The 10272-nt window shown below is 39.1% G+C and overlaps 1 long non-coding RNA gene across 1 annotated transcript; it reads left to right on the top strand.

Moving 5' to 3' along the window:
• Positions 1-73: 73 nt before the first annotated feature.
• On the top strand, positions 74-6654 carry LOC139468316 (uncharacterized). Its single transcript, XR_011653682.1, has 2 exons — positions 74-2515; positions 2580-6654. It is a non-coding gene; the product is annotated as an uncharacterized lncRNA (long non-coding RNA).
• Positions 6655-10272: the final 3618 nt, after the last annotated feature.

Here is a 10272-nt window from a genome sequence, read left to right as displayed (position 1 = left end):
GATGAAAGGTCATTCTGACGTGACCCATAATGGGATGTCCTGAGATCTTTGTTTAGTGATAGCAGGAACTAAGATCTGACTTTAATGAGATCGACAAGTTGAATAAACAAAGACATGTTGTTGGTTACTGTCTCGTGATGTATGAGAGTTGCACCCGTGAATTGTGATATATATCAAGTTGCAACTCACTTGAAGCATTGAAAATGTGCTTAATTTTTAAACAAACATACTAACGAGATAATGAGATACGCATCATGACTTAACGTCCCACAAGGGAAAAACCTTGATAGTTTTGTTGTCTGAGGTAGATATGTTCGACATTTATGCTTTTTACCGAGTTCTATACACACAGTATACTACAAGTATTCCATGCTAACATGACAGTAATGTTTCGTTGTTTGTTCTCTAGCTCTACCCTTCATCCTCTATACTGCAGCATATATCTGTGATATTTTATTGCGACATTGCTAAGTTTATTTGGGGCAGATATTTTTAGCTACAGGGCAAATTTCCTTCACGTTTATTGATGATCTGTTGTGTTAGCTTCACCCACTAGTACATCTGTCATGAACAGTGAAATATACATGATAGTTTTTTATAATTTTTTCATAAGGGAACATTTTTTTATTCCGTGAGGAAAATGGCTTTTTTGTCTTTATTTAAAAGAAATCCGACAAACAGATGTGTTTTCATGTTCTGGGTTATTTTTTATTTTTATTCAAATATGAAATTACTACATAGCAGTAAATATGATTTGGTAATATTTGTATCAAAATGTTATCACATTACTGAAGTTCATCTTTAATGGTGCTCTTTCCCAGGTCCCGGGTAGAATAATTAATTTTTTCATTACATAATAATGATTAAAGTGCTATGAATTAAGAATATCAAATCTTCGCTGCCAATGATGTTTTGGTGTCTAAATGTTTCAAAATACGGTATTCGTCGAAATGAGCGCCCTGCTCTAATAAGCGCCCATGGCGATGTTTGCTAATATATTGGCTAGTGAACAATCCCAGTTAGCACCCCTTCCAATTGATCAACGTTCACACGACTTATTTATTCGTGTATAATACACCCTTGTGTGTTATATGCCCCCTTAATTATGGGCAGTTAAATCCTGGACAAATGTATCTCTTGTATATATGCTCTTATTAGAGCAGGGCGCTTATTACGTCGAATACGGTATTGTGTATCATATTAATGCATGAAAGCTCGATGCACCAGTGTATAGTTTTACCCCTAACCGATGATGGAAGACGATAAGCAGACAAATATTGCTGTTAACACTGTTAGTATATAGTTCACCATGTTGAAATGCTCAGAATAGATTAGTGCTTTATGTATAGTTACATAGTATTTTACACCTGACACATAACATCAGGTACTATTCCCCTATTGGGTCTTCATAACTAGCTTTATAGACAGATGTATTTTTGACAATTACATTTAAATGATGATGTCATCGAAAATTTACATACAGTTACATTTTTCTTGTGCTCATTAAAAGTTGCCATTTTTATGTCTTATAGTGTTTGTATACCTATAGTATTTTAGCTCTAAAAAATTGATATTTTCTATTGTTGAATATAATAACAATTTTGTCTTTGTATTATTTGTATCTGAATGTATTTCAATCTACCCTTTTCAATTTGAAGGGGAAGATGTGGGTTAAGAAAACTTGTTTTATCATGGAATCCACCAAGAACCCCTCATGCAGGACCTTTGTAGGTTGTTATATGGTTACAGTGTGCCAAGAAGCTGCCGGTCCACTAGCCCATGGCTAGCGAAATTCCGATCAGGCTAAAGATTCTGAAATGTCCCTATCCTGACAGACTCCTGACTGACTCCTGACATTTTAACTGGTTTTTTTGTGCACAGTTCTCTCATTTCTGTAGATCAGTACCTCCATCAAAAATAACAAAATAATTGTATTTTATAGCTATTTCACACACTGGTTACAGCGAAGATGTATTACAGTTGGTGCACACTGGGATATACTGTAAATCTTGAAATTAACGTGAGTGTGAATTAAATGCGCAAAATGCAAGTGGTCTTTGCTCGCATTGATAAACTTCACATGTATGTCTCCAAATTGATTATCAGCAATAAGACGACTTCGCTTCACACTGTGATAGAGGAAATACCAACTTTATTATAAACACAAACACGGTTTATTGAGGAGCAGTTGTAACAAGTATATAACATTGTCATTCAAAGAATAGGAATTACACTATGGGCATCTGGTGAGTTATCAACGCTGGGGTCAAGAGTTCTACGCACTCGGATCAAGCTTGTTGATACCTTCTCCGCATACCAATCAGTGAACTGTTGTTGGTTCAATTATTTCATTGCCTACGAACTTCCTTAATGCCAGTCAACAGAGTAAACATCTAAACCTGTGTTGTTTTTATGAAAAGACTGTTTATTGTTTTTATGGACGTGCACTACTCTGCAGTAATAAGCCGCACTATTTGCTGTGGATTGTATTAAGGTAAGGATGTATTAAGGTAAGGTTGGATTAAGGTAAGGTTGGATTAAGGTAAGGATGTATTAAGGTAAGGTTGGATTAAGGTAAGGATATGTATCATTCCACTGGGGATGGGGTGGGGTGAGTTGCATTCATATGGAGTCTCATTTTGGGCTTTGGGTTGGCAGTTGTATAAATTTCCAGATTTACAGTATACATTCTGTATCAAGTCTTCTTTCTTGAAACCAAGGTCAGCAATTTATTGATAGGAGCTGAAGGTATGGGCCTCATATAAAATATCTAAATAGATTACATGTATATGAAGACCCGTGAAGATCTGGGGTAAATAGGTCTTCAGCTAACCATGCTTGCCTTAAAAGGCGACTATGCTTGTCGTAAGAGGCAGGACGGGATTCGGTGGCCAGACTCACTGACTTGGTTGATGCATGTCATCGTATCCCAACTGCGTGGATCGATGCTCATGATGTCAATCACTGGATTGTCTGGTCCAGACTCAATTATTTACAGACCACCGTCATATAGCTGGAATATTGCTGAGTGCGGCGTTAAACAATAAACAAACAAACAAACATGTACATGAAGATACTTTTAGCAACACATTGAGGTCCCCTGCCTGAATAAGTACCATGAAGATACATGTCTACCAGTTTTGTGAGATATGTATTAGTTAAGATAATTGTTTACTCCCTCTTCTATCCTGGTACCTTCTCCCAATGCCTTCTGGGTAAACTCTGGAACACGAGTAATGTGTATTATGGTACATCGCACATGTAATACTTTTCAGAGTCATAACGACCCATTGAAGGATTTTGAAAAATGCTGTGAACAGATTTATTGTTTTGTAGAATATAATTGAGGAAAGATTTATTCCAAGTAAGGATAAGATTTATGGATGACTAACTTCTTTATTACAATTAAGAGCGACGTTTCGGTGTAGGTTGTAACACCGTTAACAAGCAAGTCAAAGAAGTTAAAAAGATTTATTCTGTCAACAGATTATGGCAAACTTGGTCTAAATGCCTGTATCATGTGAGAATTGTGGTGTCTACGAACCTGATGTACTGGAGACTGTTTTATACGCTTTAGTTTGCATTTTTCAGTCTGATTTTCAGACGTTTCATTGGATTCTACACACCTGCTACAAGGGCTGGTTGCTCCAGATACTCTTTTTATAACTCACTTCACTTCTGTCTCATATTTGTATAAGTATTAATGTATTCTTCATTAAACCATATTAAGATATTTGTTAGTATGTGAGTCGTGTCTTGATTGTGATGTTTGTGTAGAATCATTATTCTTGTATAGTTTCACTTCTAAGTACACTATGCTAAACACAATTATGCAAAGGTCAGACTCTTGCCTTTGTGAATGAGTAGTATATATCTGTATATCAGGGATGTAAGTATGTGTAGAAGCGGAGTTATCTGTAATTGTGTCAACAGGACTCAAAATGTGTCTTCTTCACTCCAAGAAATTGTTCATGAAAACTTGGGATGAGTTACCTCCCTTGTGTTGTCGACATATCATATTTTATGTTAGAACTTTGTCATAATTCTAAATCTTAGATCATATTTACTCCCTTTACCATATTTGAACCATTCCATATGTCAAAATAACAAAGTTTAAAAACTGAATTTATGTTTTCAGTCTTTAAAATTTATTAATCAGCTTACAATTACACCAGGGACAAACCTTCCACAGTGGTAGTATTACAAGTAGAGCATTTGATCTTGGTATGTTTTTTGGTATACATAATGGTATATGAATACTATTAGTAGCTAGATTGAACTGGAACTGTACATATTTCATATGGAAATCTCTCTCACTTTTGGTAAGCCCTCCAAATTGTTTTGTGTTTTTCTCATTTCTATCCTCAAGGAAGATGCCAATCAGAAGAAAATTAAAAAGAACCCCAACTGTTTGATAATCAAACAATAAATTGTCTGTTTGTGATACGTACAGAAATATGGTTCAAAATTTTATCTTTATGGCGCTATTTTCAAAGTGTTTCATACTGCTTTGGTGCTTAGAGATTGAAAGTGGAAGGCGAAAGAGTTACCTCCCTTCTCTAAATATCACTTTGATAAAATACATGTACATGAAACGCTTTTTTTAATTTGTTTTTTTCCTGGCCTGGATAATTTATATTCAAGCAAGTGAATAGGTGCATATAAAAATATTTACATACAAAATTAACTGATGCAAATGTAGGACAGTTGGCGATGAGAAACAAAAAAACAATTTGTGTGGCGTTGTTATTGTGTTTATTGTCAGTTGCCGAAGACCTGGGTTCGATTCCCGACATGGGTGCAATGTGTGAAGCCCATTTCTGGTGTCCCCCGCCGTGATATTGCTGGAATATTGCTAAAAGTGGCGTAAAACCATACTCACTCACTCACTCACTCACTCACTCACTCACTCACTCACTCACAAGCACTGAAGCTTGGTGGAGTTGTCAGGGAATAGTCGGTCATACAGACCCTGAAACAAATATGTCCAATACAGCCCATGCAAGTCTATAATTATAGGCAAGTCTAGATTACTGCAGTATCCAAAAAGTCTCTGGGCTCCTTTTTATTATATTTCATAACTATAATTTAACAAAATTGAACAACTGTTTTTTGTGTGTAAAATATGTTCATTTCAGAGACTAGATGTTAGTCTAGTCAGGGAAGAGACATCCACACTAGATGCACTGTGATGATGTGTTTGTTTATCTATCATATTTATTGACTGATGTTTATGCTTGCTCCTCACATGTGTTACATCATTGCATTGAATGTTCATGGAACACTTTGCTGACAGGTAATCAGACTAATTTGGAAATGTTTTAATGTCAGATTCACTTTAGGGTTTAAGGTTTAGTACACACACACATGTATTGCATTTCACAAGGGCTGGGACGAGTCCAAATTTACTACCCGGGTACCCACCCCACTATTACCCGACCCAACCCGGGTACCTGCTGTAGGTCTCAAGAATTGGGTACATAGTGTCCGATTGGGAATAGTTTCACCAGAGCCCTAGCAAAACTATTTACATACAAATATTAAACCATCAGGTCAAGCACACACTGAAGTTTATTAAAGATTTATCTTCATTCAAGCACATAAAAATCAGAAGCAATGGGTGCATAGTCAGAAAGAAATGAGAATATTAGTGACTTGTAGTGTAACCACACGAGAGTTCTATGTAAATTTTGTCATTATATATCACGTGACTAACCAGGTGTCTGGGTAGTCCTGTGGCTACCCGGGTCCTACTCAGTACCCACCCGACCCGAGTACCCGAGTTACCCGTCCCAGCCCTACATTGCACCTTAAGCTTGATGAAAACTTTCATAATAGGTGATCTGTTATCTTTTGACATTTTAAGATCTAAGTATTCTAATTACAGTGTACTATTTATTCAGCTACAGATAAGTTAAGATTATCTTCCAGTGGTCTTTCAGATGTTCATTTATATTTGTTTCCACTGACAGTAAATGGATTTTTATGTACATGTGATAATGATAAATTCATGTCTGAGCACTCTTCCCCGAGGCAGGAGCGTCCACTAGCCTTTTTATTAAAGTCTTGTTTCTACCCTTGCCACAACAAGCCCACTTTCCTGTGTTAAATATGATGGGACTAATGCACATATCGAGTCAAATCAGAGAATGTTTCACAAAATCAACATCCACGACTGGTACACCTTCGTATGAAACTGGTTCAACGCTGCCTGTCTTTGTGGACACGAATATGTCTTTTTAATCTTTTAAACCCCCCAACGATTGCCGATGTTTTTGTCTTAGGGTTGAATCGTGTATGTTTTCGTTATCTGATCGACTAGGTCGTCGCCTATGGTAGTCGCCATCTTTGTGAAGGTACACGAGATATGAACAGCGATCTGACTGGATATTGCGTTTTCATTACAAGGGGCACAACTTGTGATCTACGTGAGGTGGTGCCAGGGTCGAGCCAAAAAAAGTGGCCTCGATGTTGCAAGGGTAGAAACTAGGCTTTGTTATAGGCTAGTGGACACGCTTGCCTTGGGAAAATGGTCTGAGCATATATTGTTTACATTTTTTACTCATTTGATAATTTCAGATTATTAAATATTCATCGAAGAATATATTAGAGTTTTTTAAAGAGCTCTCACAATCAAGGTTACAATGCTGCAAACATTTTTTTCTATGAAGGTGACAGTGGTCCATGTTTTTGGATTGATATGCTTGGTGGTTTGTTGTTTTTGTTGTTCCTGAAATTTAATCTTGAGTTTCTGATAAATATTTTGACAATCAGTTACTGCTCCCTCCAGTTTCAATACTCACCATCCCACGTTTCTGTAGCATTTCGGCTCTGAAACATCTTCACTTTGAGGCTTAGCCTGATTGTGATGCAGATTCTGTATCAAAATATTCAGATCATAGTAAGCCATTGTATTATCAGTATTTTTCTAATTTCAAAAAGTTCATTTTAGATGTGTTAATGCGTTTTTGGTTTTTTGTAGTTTTGCCTTCTGAAGACAGTGTCATCTGCAAAAAGACTTTATTGTTTGTGGTCATAATGGTTAATTGTCACAGAAATATTGTATGTGTTCAAAATGAATGTTTGTACTCATTTGAATAAATTTTTATTTGTTGTGAAGTCAGTATCTGTTATGTGTTCATGATTATCGTGATAAGCGTCAGCATCTTAGTTTTACACAGAAAGGACAGAAACCAGCAATCGAGATATTTGTATGGTCGTCAGTATGGAGAGATATGCTGAAGGCAACTAAGAGTAACATCTATGTAAATGTTTAGATTTTTAAAAAAAATTTAAATATTATTATTATTAGGATTATCATCATCATCATCATCATCATTATCATTATTATTTACCGATTTAAAAAAAAATGCAGCATAGAGGGTTTGGGTGATCCTGGCACAGTCAGGCTGGATAGGCTCATCATCAGCTCAGGGCCCTTGCCCCCTCTACACGCAGCCCAGACAGCAAATGGGACTTCTCCCAGGAAGCGCTGCCTTGTCAAACCCACTCAGAACTTTTCGGGGAATGGGAAGACTCCCCAACACTGGAGCCTTCTGCATTATCCAGATTGTCAGAAGGGCTGTATTCCTGGTAGCAAACCCAGGTACTCTCCCAATGCCAGTTATAAGATTGGGAGGTACCAAACCTAAGGCACTGAGAACAATGGGGAGTCGGACAACTTGGTACTTGGGATGCAAGCGTGACATTACGAAAGCGAGGTCCGCATATTTGAATTATTTGCCATGTTTTTCCTCAATCTTGTCAATCACATTATTGTCAAAGGTGACAGAGAAACTCATTGATATAAATGATTTCATTGGATTTATCAAAAAGGACAAGATCAGGTTTGTTGGCCTGGATAGGTCTGAGGCTGTATATGGGCCTATTCCAAAGAATTTTGTATTTATCATTTTCCATGACGCTCTCTACATATACTGGGTTGTACCATGGATGGACCTATGCGTCAAACCACAAGCATTGCAAAGACAGTAATAAAATGATCAAGTCACTCCATCATGTCGCTTAAGAAACTGTGTTTGTGCGATAGCTGGGCATCCACTGACAATGTGTTGGACAGTCTCATTAATTTCATTGCATATTCTACATTTCATATTTACATCTGGATTCAAAATCACACATTGACAGTTTCGAGTGGGAAGTGACTGGTCCTGAGGAGCAAATAGAAAGCATTCTGTTTCACTTTTCAGGCCAGCTGACTTCAGCAAAGGACTGTGCAGGGTTGCTGATCTTCTCAACATACTGCACATAAACTCGATGCAGTGGCATAGGTCTTCAGCAACCCATGCTTGCCATAAAAGGCGACTATGCTTGTCGTAGGAGGCAACTAACGGGATCGAGTGGTCAGGCTCGCTGACTTGGTTGATACATGTCATCGATCCCAATTGTGTGGATCGATGCTCGTGATATAAATCACTGGATTGTCTGGTCCAGACTCGATTATTTACAGACCGCCATCATATAGCTGGAATATTGCTGAGTGTGGCGTCAAGCAACAAACAAACAAACAAACGATGCAGTGGACATTCAGAGAGCTTCTCCTTGAAAACTGAGTCTGGGCTGATTTGATATGGCACTTCACTTAGTTGACACTCATATCTGTACCATCCAGCAGTACAGAATCATCAACAAAATCAACACTGAGATTGAGATTATGTCCCTCATTCTTGGCTCCTTTAAGGACACTGTGGAATGCCTTGTTTTCATCATGAGAATCAACAGACAAATGTGTGCTAAAGTGCACATTACAATTCTATCTTGAAGAGCCTCCATGTTAGTCAAACCACGCCCTCCCATTATAATTGGTAAATCTAAGCGATTGAGGGAAGAGCGTGGGTTGTGGGATCTATTTTGTGAGCCCATGTGGGGGTCATCAGTGACAAATGCATCGGGTTATTTAGAAAGAATAATGCAAACGTTCATTTATAATGTTGGTTATGCTACTGTTGGAACTGAGGGTTCATGCAAAGGTGTCTGACGAGTGTTGGCAGTTAGCTCACCAGGTTCACAGCGTTACATCCAGGTGACACAACTGCTTGACCAAAAGCGATGAGCAACACAGACAGCTGCAACCATTCAAGGTCCACGTCATCCCTTGTCAGCCGACGTAGTTCATCGTCGTCCAAGTGCGGCGGGAATCAGATGTGGTCGTCCTTATGTTGGGGCCATACTGACTCAATGTCACGGCCAACGCCTGCAGTGGGCCCAGCAGCAGCTGCGTTGGCGACGTCAACATTGGCAACAAGTTGTCTTTTCGGGCGAATCAAGGTTAAACCTTTCTCAAGTCGATGGCCGCATCAGAGTGTGGAGACGACGTAATGAGCGTTACGCTAACTGCTGTGTCTTACAGGTCGACCGGTTGAGAGGAGGAAGCATCACGATGTTGTTTGACTTCAGTTGTCATCACACGACGGCCTCACACGACCCCTCTACACGTGTTCCGTCAGCGTGTGACTGATGTGTACAGGAACGATGTTCTTCGTAATCACGTCAGGCCTCTCTTCCTGGCTCAACCTCAGCTCCAGGTCTTTCAGCAGGACAACACTCGTCCCCATACAGCATGGGTCTCTGTGGACTTCCTCAGAGTGATTCCTGTGATGCCCTAAGTGTCTTTGTCACCGGACATGGCGCCATTTGAGCAAGTCTTGGACGAGGCAGCCATATACACTTCAGGAACTGGAAGCCTTTTTGATGCGGGAATGGAAAGGTGAGTGAGTGAGTGAGTGAGTGAGTGAGTTGGGTTTAACGCCGCTTTTAACTTTATTCCAGTTATATCGCGGCGGGTCAGCTTAATGTGGGAGGAAAGCCCGAAGTGATGCAGGTCTTAGACGTTTACCACTTCGGTGAAACCCACGAGCACGGGTATGGTGCTGACAAACCTAGAAACATAATCGGGGCGAACCTGGATTCGAACCCACAATCATAGGTTTCTGGCGTGCCCAAGGGACGCAACTCTGCACAGCCAATCGCGGCGCCTTAGACGACTGGGCCACCCGTGCCCCCCGGGAATGGAAAGGGATTCCTCAAACCATCTTCCAAAGCCTTGTCGACTTAATGAGAAGTTGATGTGCGGCATGTATCGCAACTAACGGAGACCACACACACTATTGATGGACAAGACTGACACTTGGCATTATTGGTTGCTGTTTTCGGGGGCATTTTTCAATAAATACGGATGGTTCTCATCAAACAATCAATACCCATATGTTATCAAATGTTGTCTCTGTTATCATTTCTTAATATTATCTACAT

Source organism: Haliotis cracherodii, unplaced genomic scaffold (genome assembly GCF_022045235.1).
Source record: "Haliotis cracherodii isolate W230 unplaced genomic scaffold, xgHalCrac1.p SCAF_2, whole genome shotgun sequence".
NCBI classification, from domain to species: domain Eukaryota; kingdom Metazoa; phylum Mollusca; class Gastropoda; order Lepetellida; family Haliotidae; genus Haliotis; species Haliotis cracherodii.
The sequence above is the reverse complement of the archived record's forward strand: the minus strand, read 5'-3'. Positions and strand labels throughout refer to the sequence as shown.